The 21,918-nt window shown below is 40.8% G+C and overlaps 1 pseudogene; it reads right to left on the reverse strand.

Annotated features, from left to right (window-relative positions):
- Window positions 1-1,538: 1,538 nt before the first annotated feature.
- On the reverse strand, window positions 1,539-2,199 carry LOC118998282 (MIF4G domain-containing protein-like; annotated as a pseudogene).
- Between the last annotated feature and the right edge of the window lie 19,719 nt (window positions 2,200-21,918).

The raw sequence follows: 21,918 nt of genomic DNA on the forward strand, positions 1-21,918 counted from the left end.
ATGTCTCCAATCTCCTGTGGTCTGTGACAGTCTCTTACTCCCTTTTTGTTTTTCATGATCTTGACAGTTTTAAGGAACATTGGCCAGGTATTCTGTAGAATGTTTCCCAAATCTGGGTTTCTCTGATGCTTTTCTCTTGATTAGACTAGAATATGGGTATTGGGGTGGGTAACAGCAGAAGTATTTTTGGTATGGGGGCTCTTTAGATACTCATTGTCCTGCCTCTCTCCATCTTGGGAGGAGACCCAAGTTTTGCCCTCTGCAGATGGAAAGGGCCAAGAACTATTTGACTCCAGCACCTCCTATTTAGGGTAAGTTGAAGTAGACCAATATAAGAAATCTCTCTTGAGAGTTTGCAAAGCCATGACATTCTAGTTCTTTCTAATACTTTGGGGTTTCAATAACAATTTGCTTGAGCAAGCCAGGTCTTCATTTATAGTGCTCTGTAAAATGGTTATTTATCTTTATTTTCAGAAAGAAAATTATTTCTCTTGTCTGGCTCAGAATCAGTCCTGCCTCTCTATACAAACACTCTGGGATGTGTGTATGTCTTTGGCACCTCATATTCCCTCAACCTGCTTTTTTTTCCAAGAGAACTTACCACCACCTGATGTATAATTTATTATTATTTTAATATTTGAGTTCCACCAGTAGAATGTAAGTTCTTCATTGTGATGTGGTTGGTGACTCTTCACTGATGAATCCTCAGTGCCTTTTTGTAGCAAGTTCTGTAGGGCCGAATGAATTTAATAAACGAGAGGGAAGAGCCTGAAATACAGGTATTTTGCCAGCAGGAGGAGCTTCAGGATATCTCAATGGACTGGGACAGTTAATTTGTTAGTGGCTTATTGTGCCCAGCAGAGTTCCACCTAGTGCTTGTGCAATTTAACCGTGCAGCTGAAACTCCTAAGGACCTTGTTTAGAATAATACTCTTTTTTTGTTCAGGAGGTCTGGGTTAGGGTTCAAGATTCTTCTTTTTTTTTTTTAGAAAGGTTTCTTAGAAAATTCTCACCCTGAGCCGTGTAGCACATGAAGCACTACTGCTACTCATTAAAACCAACTGAGGAAATGTGCCTGTTTCCAAGTGGTCCTCATACAAAATGTACAAAAAGCAGTTTCTGGTATGACTTGTGCTCTGAACCTCTGCCCCTTGATGTTCCAAAGCACCCCACCAATGCCTATGGGTACCCATTTTACAGATGTAAAACTGAGGCACTAAGAAGCTGTTGTACCAGTGGTTACACACTGCAGTGGTTGTTAGGAGTTGCCCTTCTCTGCGATGCCTAGGTGGAAAGTGATGGGAGAGAGAGACTGAGGGGACTTGGGGGGAGCAGGTCTGTGTGGTGTTTTCCCCAGTTCTTAAAGGAGGAGAGAATGTACTCAGGGCAGGACTATCGAGTTGAATGGGAAACCTCTCAGGAGCTGTTGAAATTCTGGAAAGGAAGAAGCCTTTGGGAGAGGCAAAGACTGAACTCCAGGTTGGGAAGTGGGTAGAAGAAAGGCCAATGTTGCTGGTGAGGAAGCCTGATCTGTAGGCCTAGTCAGAGACCTTGCTGTAGTAATATTTGTTGGTGGTTGAGGTCGTCTTCCAGCTACTGTCTAGAACTCAGTAACTTCCAGCAGCAGCAGCTGGGCCAGGGAGCTGAGGCTGACTGGGAGCAGGAAGCCATCCTAGATCAGGACAAAGAGCTCATCCATTCTCTGCCTGTTCATCTTCTCCAGCTGATCCCTAATGCGGTGCAGCTGCAGCACCAGGCATTCCACTTCCTCTTCCTTGCTCAGACTGTTTTGGGTCAGCTGGAAGAGGTGGTCGTAGACAGGATTCACCGGGCTATCATGGGCATGTTGTTTACCCTCAAGTAGTCAAAGATGTTGCAGGTAAAGGTGACAGCAGACCCAGCCCCTGCAGGGAAAGGGATCTCAGCTGCTCCAGAGCCTGCTACTCCTGCTGAAGCCAGTTGAGGAGTCCACACTGGAAGACAGTCTGGCCTGCTTGTTTGCTCTCTGCCTGAATAATGGCATAGCACATGTCCCACTTCTTACTGAACACAGTCCTACAGACAGTGGTCCACAATCACATTAGCCACTTTCTCCAAGTCCATGGCACTTGGATCTTGGAGTGCTGTCTTCAGCAGTTGCTGGGTCTCTGCATCGAAAGACTGGGTTTTATACTCCTCTCTACCAGGCTCCCCCATGACCATCCAGCCCCAGCAGCTCTTTACTGGGGTGGAAATAGTGACAGCACCATGTGCCTAGAGCCATTTGACAGGCATGGTGTGCACAATGCACACTCACAGCACTGCTGGTGAGCCAAGATTCTTAATTTCTAACACATTCCCAGACCATGCTGCTGGTCCAACATACCACACGTAAATTAACAAGATCGTATGACCATTTCCTATGTATGTTAAAGAATAACAACATCCCCAACAATTCTAAAATTTAAAGTTTCTTTTTATAGAAATGTAGCAATTAGGAGAGTGTAGGCTTTGGAGACAGACAGACCTTCATGTTAATAACCGTTTCTATCTTAGGTTAATAATCATCTTTGTGCCTAAGTTTCCTTAGCTATAAAGTGGGAGGAATAATATATACTTGGCAGAATTATTATTATCAGAGTTAAATGGGCAGATGCAGTGAAAGTTATCAGGACATTTTCTAGCAAATGACACTTAAAACATTAATATGAATATAGTAGAGCGCTTTCCACTTTAAAAGGGTTTCTCATGTGCAGCCTGGTTGACCGCCATGAAATAGCTAATGATTTAGGTTGCACGATTGGTTGATGATCGGTGATGAAACAACTCCAAATTTCACTGGATCAGGGGGTAATGAGGTTGAGTTGGACAGCTATGTTCCCAAAGTGAAACTATTAATCTCTTCCTCGTGGGCAGCAAGGCCGAAAGTCTTCTTTTCTGATGCTGGATGAGACACAACTACCCTGAGTTCTTATGACAGTAGTGTATGAATGCGTAAGGAGAGAGGAGGAGCTCAAAATTAGTGCATGTGGCAACATCCAGGCTGGTGACTGTGAAATGTGGGAAGCCTGGATTCTCTTGGCTCCACTGTCTCAGTAGCCTGCCTGCCTTTCTCCTAAAAGAGACACGGGAGGAAATAATGGCTTCTGGGTTGATGACAAATATTTACAGATGAGTAGGAATTTGATACTTCTCTGAAAGGTAGACTGTCCTCCTTTGCTTAGCTAGGAGTTTCCTAAAGGAGACTTTAGCAATTGCTGCCTTGATTCCTGAACATGTTTTGCCTGATCTCAGGCTGCTTGTGGATAGGGGAGGGGTACACAGAAATGCTCTCTTTCAACCTCCCACCTTCCTGGGCTGACTGCCCTCTCCTGGGCATCACAGTCTGTGGAACTCTGTGGTGGAGACTCTATAAGGAGACAGAAATGTCTCTGACTCAAGAAATCCATGTTCTCACTGGGGAAATGTCTTTTAATCTATTAAGTGTTTTACTTATGCCCACATTGTTTCTGGGACTATGCTTAATGTTGGAGAAAGAAAGGAATAAGTTTGGAAGAATTTAGAGTCTAGTATTGAAAATATAAACTAAGGCTTGTGTTAAAGGTGCTATTAGAGTTATGAGACCAGATATGGTAGACTGCCTTGGGGGTGAGTATGGACATTGAGCCTTCAGGTAGTAGATCCATGTAAATCTCTGAATTAGGTCACCACACCACAGGACTATCACTACTCTCATCCCCATATGAACTTTAGGGGAGATGGTATCTAACTGAGACAGAATCTGGGATCAGCGACCTTCAGGTATGTGGCTATAGATATCCCCCCAGGAGGAGTGGGATTTGTTGAACTTTTCTCAGAGGACCTCATACAGAGACCTGATGCTGAAGAACGATAGCAACCTGGTGGCAGTGTGCACAAATGGCATCATTCCTTCAATTAGTCATTTATGGAGCAAGTATTTCTGAAGCACCTATTGTGTTCTAGGATGTGGGCTGGGGACTAGGAAAACACCAGGATGTGAAACAGAAATGATCCTTGCGGTCATGGGGCTTGTTGTCTGATGACTTCCCCATGATAATGAAGACCTGTATTTTTCAGTGACTTTTTGTTTCCTCCATAGTTAAAAACCTTGGGGTTCCTTAAATGTGTATGTAAGCTTGGGCATGAGTTTCAGTTATCAGAGATCTTAGGTATATTGGGGGCACAGAATGGGTATTTAAATTTGGGGCCTTTTTGAAAGACTTATTGGAGTGATGAGAACTTTGGTAAGTTAATTTGCTGCTCTTCCAGTCGTATACTTGCCTGTCTTTAGAACCCTTGAAAGTGAAAATGTTGGCAGCTGTTTTCATGGGAGGTCTCATTATCCTCTGCATAATCCTCCCATATCGTGTACTCTCCCCTATGAGCAGGACATAAATCGTGAAAACCTAGCCTACTCTCAGAGGAAGGACTATTTATCATTTAAATTTAACATTTTCATAAGGGCTCTTAATATCTTCCTGCTGAGACTCTCTGATAATAACTTCTTTTTGTCAGCACCAGTCTCAATTGTCATAGAATCATTGTTAGTAAATCACCTAAAATATCTACACCTTATCCCTGCAATTGCCAATATGGCCATACAGTCAAGGTTCTCAAAGTCTGCCTTTGTTCATAATTGCATTCTTTTACAATTTAGGGTTTGTACTTTGAGATTTTTATTGGCCATATGGACTTATTTTTGTACATTACATCCCTATGATTTATTTTATAATTGGAAATTTGTACCTTTTGATACTCATGACTTTTTAAATCTTTATTCTGGCATTCCTTTCTCTACATTTTAAATATTTATCAAGTGTTTTCCAGATGGGAAGTCTACTTAAATACCCATGGTCAACCTCTCTGCAGGACATATTTGGGGAACAGCTATGAGTTACTTGTGCATGGTAAAAGTCACAGGGATGATTCTTTGTCCTTTACATTAAAAGAATATTGGAAAGGCCCTGAATTCAAAAAGCCATGTGTGGCAGACTGAATAATGGCCCCTAACAATATCCCTGTTGTAATCTCCAGAGCCTGTGAATGTTCACTTATATGGCAAAAAGAAATTTTGCAGAAGTTAAGGATCTTGAGATGGGGAGATTATGTTGGATTCTCCAGGTGGGCCCTAAATGTAGTCACGAGTGCCCTTATAAGAGGGAATCTGAGGGAGATTTAACTACAAAAGTGGAAATAGTGATGTCATGACAGAATCAGCTTTGAAGATGGAGGAAAAGGCCACAGCCAATGAATACAGGCATCTATTATAAATTGAAAAAAGGTAAGGAGCCCTGGCTGGTGTAGCTCAGTGGATTGAGCATGGGCCTGTAAACCAAACAACTGAGATTCAATTCCCAGTTGGGGCGCATGCCTGGATTGCAGCCGGTTCCCAGCGTGGGAGGCAACCATACATTGATGTTTCTCTCCCTCTCTCTTTCCCTTCCCCTCTAAGGATAAATGAATAAAATCTTTAAAAAAAAAAAAGGAAGGAAACAGATTCTCCCCTCAGAGCTTCAGAAAGAACCAGCCCTGCCAACACATTGACTTTAGCCCAGTGAAACTTATTTCAAACTTATGACCTCTAGAACTTTAGGGTAAAAAATGCTTTGCTTTAAGCCACTAAGTTTGTGGTAACCATTTAATGAGGCAATAGGAAATGAATACACCATCTAAGAACTGGAAAAGTCATTTAGGGAAGTGGAATTCACTTAGGAGAAAGCAGTGTCTCAGGAAAGATACTATGAATATTATAATAGCTCAAAAACATATTTTTACTGGGAATTTATATACATAATTTCATTAATTTGAATCAGATATTGTTTATAAAATAATTCAGCCTTAATAATTATCAGAAAAATCTCTATATGAAAATAATGAGCATGCTACAGCTTTATTGCAGAAGTTACCCTTTCAACCTGAATAAAAGCTTAAGGCAGGAACCAAATGCATGCACAGGAAACAAACAATATAATGTGTATCAGATATATAACAGAAGAGGATAATTCCTGTGACAGTAATGAATAGAAAACTTTGTCCAGTCATCACTCATCTCTTCATCAAGTGGGGAGGTTTATTCTGGAGAGAAACGCAATGAATATAATATTTCTTTTGAAGTTTTCAACAGGAAGGCTAACCTCACTCAGCACAAGAGAATACACATTAGGGTGAAGGCCTATGAATATAATGCCGTTGGAAAAGCCTTCAAGGATATCCCTTGTCTTAGGAATCATGTGAAAACTCATACTGGAGAAAAATCCTTTGGGCATATTTAATGTGGAAAGACCTTTAGTGTAAGTATATCCATAAGGCATACATGAGAATTCACAGTAGAGCAAAATCTTATGAATGAAATTAATGTGAAAAAGCCTCCAGCAAAAACTCCTACCTTAAAAACCAGAAGAGAATATGTAATGGGCAGAAACTCTATGAATGTTAGGCTGAAAATGTCTCTACTTTTCCTATATCCCTCAGGAGTTACATGAAGATGTGCACTGGAGGAAAAACCTTGTGAGTGTAACCAATGTAGAAAAATAAATCCGGTCTGAGGGCTCATGATAATACATACTGGGGAGGGACACTATGAATGTAAGATTTGTGAGAAAGCCTTTGGTGATTCCTTTTCCCTTAGGAAACATGGGAGAACTCATGCTAGATGGAAACTATGGATGCTTTTGCTTACTGTGCACAAGATAAGTAAAAATTAGAGTGAGATCTTATAAATGTTATAAATATAGAATTACCTTTGTTGGTGTCTCATCTTCAGAGTGGGTCCCTGACACTATTTTCTGATAGGTTGGATATAACATATGAGAGAATAAAAGCAGTCAAGAATGGCACAAAAGGAGCCAAGTGTTTTTGACATGAGCAAATCTGAATATCTTTTTTCCATTCTTTTTATTGTGGTAAAATATGTATCACATGAAATTTACCATTTTCACTATCTTAAATTTTTCCATTCTATTATTTTCAATTTTTCTGGGAACTTAGCTTTTCATTGTGCTTTTTATAACAGTTGAATTAATTTTATTATATGAGCTATAATCCAATACTATCATTATTTATTTTTTGTCCAGATTTTCAGGAGTAGCTCCTCCACGTTGACTACTGTAATTCCTTCTACCTTCCCCTGCCTCATATTCAGGCAGCCAGTCACATGCTTTCTGTCCTATGGATTACTTTTCACTTTCTAGAGATATCTGTAAATGGAATCATGCAGTATGCAGTCTTTCAAGTCCGACTTCTTTCACTTAGCATAATTATTTTAAGGTTCATCAATGTTGTTGTTATATTAATAATCCATTCCTTTTTGTTGCTGAGTAGTATTTGACTGTATAGACATACTACAGCTTGTTTAACTGTTTGCCTGTTGTTGGGCATTCGAGTTGTTTCCAGTTTTTGGCTATTCCAAAAAAAGCTGCTCTGAACATTTGTGTACATTTCTTTGTATGTATATATTTTATTTCATCTTGAGAAAATATCAAGCAGTAGAGTGGCTATGATGATGTGGTAGGTATATGCTAAACATTTTTACAAAATTGCCAAACTGTTTTCCAAAGTGATTGTACCATTTCATATTCCCATTAGCAGTCCCAGATCCTCTGCATCCTTGTCAACACTTGGTATAGTTGTTCTTTTAAAGTATAGTTATTTGAATAGGTGTGTAGTGTTATATCATTGTGGGATTTTTTAAGATTTTATTTATTTATATACTTATTTATAGACACGAGGGAAGAGAGGGAGAAAGAGTGGAAAAGAAACATCAATCAGTTACCCCTCACACACCCCCAACTGGAGACCAGGCCTGCAACCCAGGCATGTTACCTGACCTGGAATCGAATTGGCAAACTTTGGCTTTGTGAGATGACCTAAACCAGCTGAGCCACACTGCCCGGGGCTCATTGTGGTTTTAGTTTGCATTTTCCTAATAACTAATGTCAAACATCTTTTCATGTGCTTATTTGCCCTCTGCATATTTTCTTTGGTGAAATATGTATTCAAATATTTTCCCCATATTTTAAATTGGTGTCACTTCCTGTGAATTGCTGCTTCTATTCCCAGCTCATATCACCATAAATAGGTATCATGCCTGTTTTTAAAAAATTTTATTTAATCATTTTTCAAGTACAGTTTTCTGTATATTACTCCCATCCCAACTCACCCCCCGTGCCCCCCCTCCCTCCCATTTCCACCCTTCTTAGTTGTTGTCCACGTATCCTTTATATTTGTTCCTCTAAATCCCTCCCATATTTCCCCTGAAATTCCCTCCCCTCCCCCCTCTGATTGCTGTCCCCCTGTTCTCTATTTCAGTGTCTTTGGTTATATTTTGCTTGCTTGTTTGTTTTGTTGTTTAGCTTCCTGTTAAAGGTGAGATCATATGATATTTGTCCTTCAACACCTGGCTTATTTCACTCAGCATAATGCTTTCCAGTTCCATCCATGCTGTTGCAAAAGGTAGGAGCTCCTTCTTTCTTTCTGCTGGTATAATGCCTCTTAATCTAGCTATCTTACCTCCTCTACCAGAAGAGGGAGAAGATCATGATTATTTAACTTTAACCAAAGAATTTTCCATGCTTCACTCTGATCTTGAGACTACTCTATAACACCCAGACTTAGAATTTTTTTTGTAGATGGGTCATATCTAAGACTGAACAAGAATATTTGCAAGCTGAGTATGGTGTCACTACTTCCTCATATATTATCAAATCTAATTCCTTTCCTAAATTCAAGTCAGCAAAACTAATTGAACTTATAGGCAATGACAATCCTGGAAGCTAGCAAGTGATAAAATAGTTAACACGTACACAGACAGCAGATATTGCTTTGGTGTGGTTCATGATTTCCACATGGTATCAAAACAACAGAATTTCTTGACTGCAGCTGGTATATTAAGTACAGTGAGCAAATGTGAGCTTTAGTAGGTGTCTTGCTCCTTTCCATGGGTCCATGGAACTGTTCTCCCCCAAATATAGTTAACTCAACAAAATAAAGATGACCTGGTTATGCCAGATCACTTCTATGAAATCTTGTACAAACTGATGTCACAAGTACCAAATTCTGAACATATTGGGAGAAAGCTGGATGTGATTGGTTATGGGGGTACCTAAACAGTTGCTTGATTTCTCCAGACTATCTGAAATGGAATTTGGTGGGAAAATGTTCACACTATGACTTAACACAACAAAGAAAACTTTAATTTTTATGAGACAACATAGGTGAAGAATATTAATCAGGTAGTAGAGGAAGTTTCCAGTGAGCATTCTGCCTGCTAGACTCACAGTCCTGGAAAAATTATAAAGATGGAACATGGCCAGGAACTACAGTCTCAGGGACCCTCAGAACATTTACAAATGAATTTCAAATAGCATGATAGTGTACATGGAAAATCCTATACACTCGGCCCCAAAACTGCTCAACCTAATAAATGAATTTGGCAAAACAGCAGGTATCTGTTGTTTTGCCAGATTCAATAAAGTCAATATCTGAAATCAAAGGCATTTTTGTATACCAACAATAAAACAGCAGAAGTAGAAATCAAGAAAAAAATTCCATTTGATATAGCAAAAGAAAAAAATGCCTAGGAATAAACCTAACCAAGGAGGTAAAAGACCTGTATGCACAAAACTACACAACACTGAAGAAAGAAATCAAGGAAGACACAAATAAATGGAAACATATACCGTGTTCATGGATTGGAAGAATTAACATCATCAAGATGTCCATATACCCAAAGCAATTTACAGATTCAATGCAATACCTATTAAAGTACCAATGGCATATTTCACAAACATAGAACAAACACTTCAAAAATTCATATGGAACCATAAATGACCCCAAATAGCAGCTGCAATTTTGAGAAAGAACAAAATAGGAGGAATCACAATACCTGATACCAAACTGTATTACAAGGCCACTGTAATCAAAACAGCCTGGTACTGGCATAAAATCAGGCACATAGACCAATGGAACAGAGCAGAGAGCCCAGTAATAAACCCAAGTCTCTATGGTCAATTAATATTCAACAAAGGAGGCAGCAACATAAAATGGAGTAAAGATAGCCTCTTCAACAAATGGTGTTGGGAGAACTGGACAGCTATGTGCAAAAAAATGAAACTCAAGCACCAACTTACACCATACACCAAAATAAATTCAAGGTGGATAAAAGACTTAAGTATAAGCTGTGACACCATTAAAGTCCTAGAGGAGAACATTGGTAAGAAAATCTCAGATATTTCATGCAGCAACATTTTTACTGATATGTCCCCTAGAGCAAGGGATATAAAGGAAAAAATAAGCAAATGAGATCTCATCAAAATTAAAAGCTTTTGCACGGCCAAAGAAAACAGTATTACAATAAAAAGAGAACCAACTATATGGGAAAACATATTTGCCAATGATACCTCAGACAAGGGTTTAATCTCCAAAATATACAAAGAACTCCCACGACTTCACTCTAAGACAAGCAACCTAACTAAAAAGTGGGCAAAGGACTTGACCAGACATTTCTCCAAAGAGGACATACAGGAAGATCCAGAGACACATGAAAAGATGCTCAATATCACTAGCTGTCAGAGAGATGCAAATTAAAACCACAATGAGATACCACTTTACACCAGTCAGGATGGCCATCATAAACAAAGCAACAAACAAGTGTTGGAGAGGTTGTGGAGAAAAGGGGACCCTAATCCATTGTTGGTGGGATTGCAGACTGGTGCAACCACTATGGAAAACAGTATGGAATTTTCTCAGAAAACTGAAAATGGACGTGCCTTTTGACCCAGCAATTCCACTGTTAGGAGTGTTTCCTAAGAACCCTGAAACACCAATCCAAAAGAACCTATACACCCCGATATTCATAGCAGCACAATTTACAATAGCCAAGAGTTGGAAACAACCTAGGTGCCTGTCAGTAAATGAATGGACCAAAAAAACTATGGTATATTTACACAATGGAATGCTATGCAGCAGAAAGAAAGAAGGAGCTCCTACCCTTTGCAACATCATGGATGGAACTGAAAAGCATTATGCTGAGTGAAAGAAGCCAGGCAGTGAAAGACAAATACCATATGATCTCACCTTTAACAGGAACCTAAACAACAAAACAAGCAAGCAAAATATAACCAAAGACACTGAAATAGAGAACAGGTGGACAGAGGGGAGAGGGGAGGGAATTTCAGGGGAAAAGGGGAAGTATTTACAGGAACTAGTATAAAGGACACATGGACAAGAACTAAGGGGGGTGGAAATGGGAGGGAGGTGGGGAGCACGGGAGGGTGGGCTGGGATGGGAGTAAAAGACAGAAAATTGTACTTGAACAACAATTAAATTTAAAAAATTTTAAACAAATAACATTATAGGGATTTGAATATATACTTATTGTTTTCCACCTTTTCTTTGAATGGCCAAAAGCTTCCCCTTATTGAAAGACAGAGACTCTTGTTGTGGCTTAAAACAGTAGGTTTTTTATCTTTGCTACTTGGGAATTCCCTACTTAATTCTCTACTGCAGAGGCACTCAACTTACTGGAACCATAATTAAGGAACTTTGTGAGGTGTTGCTTGTCAGTCAAAAATTACACTGCCCTCATCATCCTCAATCCTCAGAAAACATAGAAAAAAGTACTTTAAAATTAATTAAAACTTGCTGAACTCTCTAAAGAGTTACAATTATCTTGGCCTAAGTTACTCCAATTGGCCCTAATGGCCATCTGGTCTCCTCTGGCAAATATGAATTTCTATCTAGTGAACTTGTTTCAGCCAAGGTATGGCATCTCTTATTTTAGATTCCACTTTGTTGCAAGGAGATATGGCTCAATAGTGTAAAGCAGCAATTTTCAACCTTTGCTGTCTCATGGCACACATAAGCTAATTACTAAAATTTTGCAGCATACCAAAAATATATCTTTGTGCTAAGCTGACCAAAAATAGGTATGATTTTGATTCATTCACACTGGATGACTATTGTATTGGCCATTGTCATTTTTTTTAATTTGACAATCTAAGGGAAAACAAGTAATGCCCCTGACTAAAGAGTCAGATATTGCATGTTTTAAAAATCCTGTGGCATACCAGTTGAAAATTGCTGCTGTGAAAGACCAATGGCATATACTAGGACTCATTAGCAACAGATTCAAGCTGCCTTTTCAAAGGAATCACCTTCTGATCTTCTACATGACTTATAAGTAAGAGACTTAGTCTACTGGAAGGGAAACCAATGAAAAACCATTATGGAGTCCTACAGGAAGTGCCTCTGTCAGGTCTTCCTTCCTTTTCCTCACAATAAAAGTATTCCTAATCAAATGCATTCTTTCACATCTAATTAAGACCAGCAGTACTGTCCTGTCCAAACAGATGACCCAAGCATTATTAAGGAATAAAATTTCAAAAAACAAACTATCCCATCAACTCATTATGGGAGCCTTCTTTTCTTAAAGGTAAAAATTTATATATAGTTTTACAGTTGTTCCAATGATTTCTTCCTTCACCCCCTCCACCCAGCCCATCCCCACCTCCATAGTCAGTTCCTCTCCATTGTCTATGTCCATGTCTGTGTCCATGGGTCCTTCATATATGTTCCTTGACTAATCCCTTCATCTTCTTTGAAATAGTCCCCCCTTCCTTCTCCCCTCTTACCACTGTCACTCTATTCCATGGTTCTATGCCCCTAATTCTATTTTGTTCTTTAGTTTATTTTGTTCACTAAATTCTTCTTATAAGCAAGATCATATGGTATTTGTCCTACACTGACTGGCTTATTTCACTTAACATAATATTCTCCAGTTCCATCCATACTGTCAAAAAAGGTAGGACTTCCTTCTTTCTGTCTGCTGTGTAGTATTCCATTGTGTAAATACACAATTTGCATTGTGTAAATGTAAGTTTTTTAATCTACTCATTCACTGATGGGCAGAAACTGTTTCTAGTGCTTGGCTATTTTAAATAGTACTGCTATGAATAGAGGTGCATAAGTTCTTTTGAAATGGTGTTTTGGGCTTCTTAGGCTGTATTCCCAGCAGCGGAATCACTGGGTCAAAAGGCAGTTCCGTTTTTTATTTTTTTGAGGAAATTCCATACTGTTTCCTATAGTGGCTGCCCCAGTCTGCATTCCCACTAATAGTGCATAAGGGTTCCCCTTTCTTCACATCCTCGCCAGAACACTTTTTGTTTGTTGATTTATTAATTATAGCCATTTCGGCAGGTGTGAACATCTCATTGTGGTTTTAATTTGCATCTCTCTGATGGCTAGTGATGTTTATTTCTGGGCACTCTATTCTGTTCCACTGAGCTGTGTATCTGTTCTTAAGCCACTACAAGACTGTTTTGATTACTGTGGTCTTGTAGTATAGTTTGATATCAGTTATTGTGATCCCGCCAACTTTCTTACTCTTTCTCAAGATTGCTGAAGCTATTTGGTCTCTTTTGTTGATGTTGTTTCCATACAAATTTTTAGAGTATTTGTTCTAGACCTGTGAAATATGCCATTGGTATTTTAATAGGAAGCGTGTTGAATCTATAAACTGATTTGGGTAGAACGGACATTTTAAAATATATTTTATTGATTATGTTATTACAGTTGTCCCATTTCCCCCCTTCATTCCCCTCCACCTTGTACACCCTCTCCCTCCCACATTCCCCCTCTTTAGTTCATGTCCATGTGTCTTAAGTTCTTTAGCTTTTACATTTCCCATACTATTCTTGCCCTCCCCCTGTCTATTTTCTGCCTGCCATCTATGCTACTTATTCTCTGTACCTTTCCCTGCCCCACCTCCTCCCACTCCCTTGTGGCTAACCCTCCATGTGATCTCCATTTCTGTGGTGTGTTCCTAGTCTAGTTGTTTCCTTGGTTTGTTTTTATTCTAGGTGTGATTTTTTGTAATTGTGAGTTTGCTGTCATTTTAGTATACATGTTTTTATCTTCTTTTTCTTAGATAAGTCCCTTTAACATTTCATGTAATAGGGACTTGGTGATGATGAACTCCTTCAACTTGACCTTATCTGAGAAGCACTTTATCTGCCCTTCCATTCTAAATGAAAGCTTTGCTGGATAGAGCAATCTTGGCTGTAGGTCTTTGGATTTCATGACTTGGAATACTTCTTTCCAGCCCCTTCTTGCCTGTAAGGTCTCTTTTGAGAAATCCGCTGACAGTCTGATGCATACTCCTTTGTAGGTGACTGTCCCCTTATCTCTTGCTGCTTCTAGGATTCTCTCCTTCATTTTAATCTTGGCTAATGTAATTATAATGTGCCTTGGTGTGTTCCTCCTTGGGTCTACCTTCTTTGGGACTCTTTGAGCTTCCTGAACTTCCTGGAAGTCTATTTCCTTTGCCAGATTGGGGAAGTTTTCCTTTATTATTTGTTCAAATATGTTTTCCACTTGTTGCTCTTCCTCTTGCCCTTCTGGCACCCCTGTAATTAGGATGTTGGAACATTTAAAGATGTCTTGGAGGTTCCTAATCCTCTCCTCATTTTGGGGGGGGGGTGTTGTTTTTTTCATTCTTTCTTCATTCTGTTCCGGTTGAATGTTTCTTTCTTCCTCCTCCTCCACTCCATTGATATCAGCCCCAGTTTCCTTCCCATCACTATTGGTTCCCTGTGCATTTCCCTTCATTTCACTTAGTTTAGCCTTCATTTGTTCATCTAGTTTGTGACTAAAATCATCCAGTTCTGTGAGCATCCTGATCACCAGTATTTTGAACTGTGTATCTGATAGGTTGGCTATCCCTTTGTTGCTTACAAGTATTGGCTCTGGGGCTTTGAGCTGTTTTTCTGCTTGAGCCATAATGTTTTGTTCTGTTCACACCTATTATGTATGAGTGGTGGAGCCTTAGGTGTTTACCAGGGTGAGGCAACCCAAGTCGCTGGGTTGTGACACTGTATATGGGGGCGGGGTCCGAGAGGGGAAAAAATGGCACTTTGCTGTTCTCTCTGTTGTACCTCAGTCCCTTCCACTGCTTCCCCCAAGCAAACCAGGCCTTTCTGGTGCTGATTCCCATGTGGGTGGGCTTGTGTGCATTCTAGGACACTGTGGGTTTCTCCAGTGAATTTTCCTGTGAGGCTGAGAGTCTCTCCCTGTGCCTCCACCCCCACAGGTATTTTTGATCAGTGTTTTGAAGCTTTACTTCCCAGCACTAGGACCCTGGGTTGCTTAATCTGTCTAGTGCCCCAGTTATTTGCATGTGAATGTGGGACAGCTGCCCGGTCAGCCAGCCACCTTGCTCACGGTGCCCCACTTCTCAATCGCTGCCTCACTGGGTCTGCCTGTTGCCACCCCATGCCCAGGGTCTGCCCAGTGCTGCCTTGTGCAGCCTGGGTGCCTTGCATGCCTTGTGTCACTGCTTCCTGTGCCACGACCCCTCTCCACCCGGCCGCCCGACTCTGCCCTAACTACCAGTCTGGATGAATGTGTCTATTTAAACTCCTTGGTTGTCAGACTTCCATACAGTTCAATTTTCCTTCAGTTTTGGTTGTTACTTTGTTTCTGAATTGTTGTTGTCCTTATTTTGGTTGTTCAAGGAGGTATAGTGTGTCTACCTACGCCTCCATCTTAGCGGGAAGTCGTCAGAATGAACATTTTGATTATGTTAATTCTTCCAGTCCATGAACACTGTATATGCTTCCATTCATTTGTATCTTCCTCAGTTTCTTTCTTCAGTGTTCTATAGTTTTCCAAGTACAGGTCTTTTACCCCCTTGGTTAAATTTATTACTAGGGATTTTATTTTTGTGTTGCTATAGTAAACAAAATTTTTTCTTAGTTTTTCTTTCTGATAGTTCATTGTTGGCATACAAAAATGTCATCAATTTCTGAATATTGACTTTGTATCCTGCTATTTTGCTGAATTCACTTATTAGGTCGAGTAGTTTTCTTGTGGAATCTATTAGGTTTTCTATGTACACTATCATGTTGCCTGCAAATAATGACAGTTTTACTTCCTCCTTCCAAATTCAGATGCCTTTTATTACTTCTCGTCTGATCACTGTGGCTAGGACTTCCAGTACTATGTTGGCAGTAGGTTTTTTTTTTTTTTAAGATTTTACCTTATTTACTTTTAGAAAGAAGGGAAGGGAAGGAGAAAGAGAAAGAAACATCAGTGTGTGAGAAATATATTGATTGGTTGCCTCTTGCAAACCCCCAAAGAAGGACTTGGCCCACAACCTAGGCATGTGTCCTGACTGGGGAATTGAACTGATGACCTTTCAGTTCTCAGGCTGGTGTTAATCCAGTGAGCCACACCATCTAGGGTGACAATAGGGTTTTTTTGTATATGGCCTTTATTATGTTGAGGAATACTCCCTCTATTCCCACTTTGCTATGACTGGCTTATTTCACTTAATATGCTATGTGTTTTTGTCATAAGTGGGTGCTGTAACTTATCAAATGCTTTTTCAGCATCTATTGATATGATCATGTGATTTTGTCCTTCATTTTTTTTATGTGATGTATTACATTTATTGATTTGTGAATATTGTACTAATCTTGCATCCTGGTATAAATCCTACTTGATCATGGAATATGATCTTTTTAATGTATTGCTGGATGCAGTTTGCTAATATTTTGTTGAGTATTTTAGCATCTGTTCATCAGGTGCTAAATTTTCTTTTTTTCTCTCCCTCTCTTCCCCCCTCTCTAAAAACAAATAAATAACATCTTACAAAATAAAAATAAAAAAAGAGAAACCCAGCCCTCTGGGAACAGAATTGGTCCTCTGGGCCCTGCCCCCAGGACTCCTGCTGAACGTGTAGAATCTGCCCTGCCTCCTTCCCACACTGGGCAGGGCTGGGGAGAGCAAGGGGACAATGGTGAGGTCCTTGCAATCCTGGGGTTTGCCTTGGGGTGTTGCTTGGAGGCCTGAGAATAAAATTCCATTGCTCCCAAGTCACCAGAGTAACTGTACATGAGAAGAGGCCAAACTGATAAAAAAGGCTTGTTGTGACATTTCTGTGTAGTTTCGTTACATAATTATTGTTTTATTTTATATTTATTTAACATATATGAAAGCAGAATGAGTGATATAGTGAACTTTTAGGTAGTTAACATCCTGCTTTAACAATTATTAACACATTGTCAAATATATTTCATTAATAGCCCTTTCTAACTTCTCCCTTCCAATTATTTTCAAGCAAATCTTAATCCTATTTTCCATATGTGTATAATTCCAGTATGCATTTCTAAAATGTAAGGACTCTTGAAAAACTTATCCACAATATTATCACAACTAGAAAAATAAAAAATTTCTCAATATCATTGACTATCTAATAATGTTCAGATTTCCTTATAAATTTTTTGCAGTTTGACCAATGATCCACTGAAATGTCAGTGAATTTATAAAACTAGTTAACATTGACTGAGCATCTTATACTTGCCTCTGAACAACCCATTGGGATAGGCAAAGGCACAGTCTGTTGTATACATGAAGAAACAAGTAAAAGAGGCAAAGTCATTTCACTAAGGTCATGGAATTAAAAACAGCAGATCCCTGGTTTGGATCCAGGCAGATGGGCACCAGAGACTACACGTTTATTACACCAAACAACTGCCTATCATTGGCTCTTCCTTCTTTGGCAAGAAAGACATGTGACTGCCATTATTCCTGGTTCTAAGGGGACGGCTCTCTGCTGAGGATGCTGGTGGCAAGCTGGCTTGACCCCTCTCAGCCAGGGCCACTGTGCCTTGACTTCTGTCCTCTCCTTTTCTTTTTCCGGTTCTCTGCCCTACCTAACCTTGCCCCTGGGGGAAGCCTTGCCATGCAGGTCACTGAGCAAGAGTCTTTCCATCACAGCAACTACATGATACTACATAACCTCCAACGTGTATTCAAACATGTACAGTTTAACCAGGATTAAACACCAGCAAATGTGTGGGTCCTTTGCTGTTGTTGGCTTCTAGTCCTAGTAACCACTGGATATGTGACAAGAGGCAGGACTGGGGACAACAAAGCCTGCCCTCTGCCTGTGTCGAGGTAGAGGCAGATGCTCTCACCACTCATTATATAGTTTGGCTCCAGCCCTCAAAAACAGCTTACACTTTAACACTAATTTTGAAATAAATCTTCATTTAATTAATATTCTTCATGTGCTTTGGAATGTGATGTCCAGTGGCGCCCTGCTACCCACCCTCCAGAGAACCACTCCCTCACATGATGGTCAGTGTCTATGGTGGCCGTATAGTGTCCCAAGATGGGAACACGCCATTGTGGCCTCGATGGAACTGCATGTGGCAGAGATGAAGGAGGGGGCCATCCGCAGGTTCTGAGACCTTGCACCTTGGCGACTGTAGAGGGAGCGGCAGGGTGTGTGGTGGGAACTTCTGGTTGAGGAGGTGTCTGATAGAGGTTGTGAAGTGAGCAGATAGAAAAGGAGCTCAAGGCGCAGTCAGGAGGCTGTAGCCTGTCCTAGTGAGATGGCCAGCTTGGCTCCGTGAGATAGCCCCTCCCCAAGGACATGAAAGCCCAGGGGTTGGAGGGAGGCAGCTCTGTGAGCAGTTTGAGCCTGGAGTATTTTGCCTGCTTTCCTGCCTGCCCCCAGTGACCCCTGGGAGTCGAATCCTATGACTGTGCATGCCAGGCCCTGCCCTTCCTGCCAACCTAGGGTTCCAGCAGCTGTGATCCTTGAATGCTGTCTCCAGCATCAGTGGTGGGCAGCTGCCAGCTGTGCTTAATCAGTAGGTGAATCTTAATGCTGGCTTGATTCCACAGCTAGAACTCTCTTGGCTTCCTTCTCTGGCTGGAATGACATCAACCTTGCCAATTGCCACAGCTTTATCTTAAACAAAAACTTTTATCAAGCACTTACTAAGCGCCTGCCACTGGCCTTAACATTCTCCACACACAGCTTCACATCACAGTAACCTCATGTGGTAGGTGGGTGCTGGCTCTGCCCTGATGTCAGAGACAACCAGGCTGAGAAGCAGAGGTTCACACTGGCACTGGGTCTCTTATCCCATTCGACCTCCACTCACACTTAGGAGCTCAGTGTTTGTTGAATGAAGGGTAGCGACTTCACAGGAGGCCACCAATCCACACAGGTGACAATAGAAGCCATCCTTGGTGCCTGCCTCTCACTTTTTGGGTGTCACCTGGGGGGAAGGGGACTTACTCAACCTGGGGCAGTGCCCCAGCACCGGCAGCTCTGATACAGGCATCTACATAGAGTGGAATGCAGGTGTAGACAGAGCCCTTGCTGCCACAGAAGAGAAGCAAACAGGTACCCATGTAAATTCTCAGGAGTTAGCAAATAGATGTAAGTTCTGGTCTTTGACACAGGGGTGGCTTCAGCTCTATATTCACTGGCACTCTGGCTAAGGATGCAGGGATCACTGGTGCTGGGAGGCCCTGAGCAAGTTAACACTGCCAGCTGTGGGGTTCACCAATCTCATCAAAGGGGAGGCTTCCCAACTTCCCAACTTCCCCAGAGTCTCTCTTCCTGCCTTGGGTTTGTCAGATCTGGGTCAGCCGCTTCTTTCCCAAGTTTATCCTGCCAGCAGGTGTCTGAAGCAGCAGACTAGCTCATCAAAACTGCTGGCAGTTAAAAATACAGCTCACATGTCAGGCAGGCACTCCTCTGGGACAGGATGTGTCCAGGAGGGAAGCATGGGAGCAGTGGCTCCCCTTTTCTCTCTTTTCATCCATGCAGGCATTGAGAAGGAATAGTACATCAATTTCTCTTGGTTTTGCACTGCCCTTCCCTCTGTCTTTGCTAATCAAAGTGTGGTGCCCAGACCAGCAGCGCTGACAACATCTAGGAACTTGGTAGAAATGCAAAACCCCAGGCCCTACCCCAGACCTAATGAGTCAGAAGCTGCACCATAATAACATCTGCAGGCAGCTGGTGTTTGCATTAAGTTGTGGGTAACCTTGGCTCTAGGTTTCCAGTGTTGCTGCAGCTCTGACTCTGGGAGGCTGAACCGGAGGAAACTTCAGGTGTTGTGAGTAACAGATGAACACCACTCTCTTCCCCCCTCCCCCCAGCTTCCTCTCTCCTGCTTTAGGACCCAAAGAAGGATCCCAAGGGTGGACTGATGCATCAGACTCCAGTCAGTCTTGATTGCAAAACTCAAGGTCAATCTCAGAGGTCCGCATTCAACAAGGAGTCCTAGAGAGCAAGCTCTGCAGGGTGGTCTCCTAGGTAGGGAGCTGTAATTTTCTTTCTTTGTTGTGTCTTTACCTGGTTTTGGAATTAGAATAATACTGGCCTTGTAAAAAGAGTTTGGGAGTCTTCCCTCTTCTCAAATTTTTTGAAATAGTTTGAGAAGGATAGGACTTCGTTCTTCTTTGAATGTTTGGTAAACTTCACCACTTGGTCCACGGCTTCTGTGTGTTGGGAGTTTTTGATGACTGCTTCAATTTCACTAGTTGTTATCAGTCTATTCAGGTTTTCTGCTTCTTCCTGATTCAGCTTTGGGAGATTGTATGTTTCTAGAAATTTATCCATTTTACCCAGGTTGTCCATTTTCTTGATATATAAGTTGTTCATAGTAATCTCTTATAATCCTTTGCATTTCTGTGTTATCAGTTGTTACTCCTCTTTCATTTCTGATTTTATTTATTTGGGTCCTCTCTCTATTTTTCTTGATGAGTCTGGTTAAAGGTTTGTCAATTTTATCTTTTCAAAGAATCAGCTCCTGTATACATTGATTTTTTAATTGTTCTTTACTCTTCATGTCATTTAATTCTGCTCTGATCTTGATTATTTCCTTCCTTCTATTCACTCTGGATTTTATTTTTTGTTGTCCCTCTAGTTCTTTTAGATGCAGACTTTGTTTATTTGAGATTTTTCTGTCTTTAGGTAGGCCTGTATTGCTATGGACTTCCCTCTCGGGACTGCCTTCACTGTGTCCCATAGGTTTTGGATTGTTATGTGCTCATTTTCATTTGTTTCCAGAAATGTTTTGATTTCTTCCTTGATCTCATTCTTAACCCATTCATTATTTAACAACATGTTATGCAGCCCCCATGCATTTGAATGTTTTTGAGGTTTTTTCTTGTGGTTGGTTTATGGTTTCAGCTGCCCCATCATATTTTCCTGAATCTCATCAAAGGTCTGAAATCTCTTCCCTTTCAAAGGTGATTTTGGTTTTTGGAAAAGCCAGAAGTCTCAGAGTACCAGATCTGGGTGGTGGGTCTAAGTCACCTAGGTGATTTGAAATGTCACCAAAACACTCTGCATGAGATGTGAAGCATGAGCTGGCACATTGTCATGATGAAGCTGCCAATCACCAGTTGCCCATAGCTATGGCCTTCCAAATCATCTAAATCTCCACAGAGGAATGTTCAAGCTTAAAACAAAATGTGATGCAGATTCATTGCTCTACTTGTTCAGTCATTTTGTACGTGACCACCACACAGTGCACATGCTCACTCAGAAGCATCTACCATCCCCACTGACTAGTACAGTGAAGTTGTCATTGTTCACACATTCACATTCCAGTCCACTCCCCTTGGCTGCCAGGTTACATCAATGTCCCACAAACTGTTCTTGTTGTATTAACAATGGCTGGACTTTTTCCAGACAGACCTTGTAGTTTGCTTCTTTGGGGAGAAATGTTCTGGAAACTTATTCATCCTGTACTTTTGTTTTCTCTCCCAATAGGTTTGGCCAGTGAAGAAAAGAGTCCACCTTGGCCAGGAGAAAGAGCTATAAAGAATTAAAACAGACTCCAATTTTTCCTCTTTCAATCTTTGCATCCTTTCCCTTTTTTTCTTCTTCTTCCATAATCTCCTTCTCTCCTGAAACTTGAAAACCCTTAAGGATTACATAAATGGCTCTCAAAGAACTCTTCTGAAAGCTGTAGGCATGACATTTCACTAATGAACTTGAGAAAAGGGCATGAAAAACTGAAACTGTCTCTCTACAGTTCCAAGTTTTTAACAACTACAAATAAGGAAAATTGAACCTGGCACAGACCACAGTCACATATCCCTTTT

This window comes from Sturnira hondurensis, unplaced genomic scaffold (genome assembly GCF_014824575.4).
Source record: "Sturnira hondurensis isolate 20B ecotype Veracruz unplaced genomic scaffold, ASM1482457v3 Scaffold0013994, whole genome shotgun sequence".
Classification (NCBI taxonomy): domain Eukaryota; kingdom Metazoa; phylum Chordata; class Mammalia; order Chiroptera; family Phyllostomidae; genus Sturnira; species Sturnira hondurensis.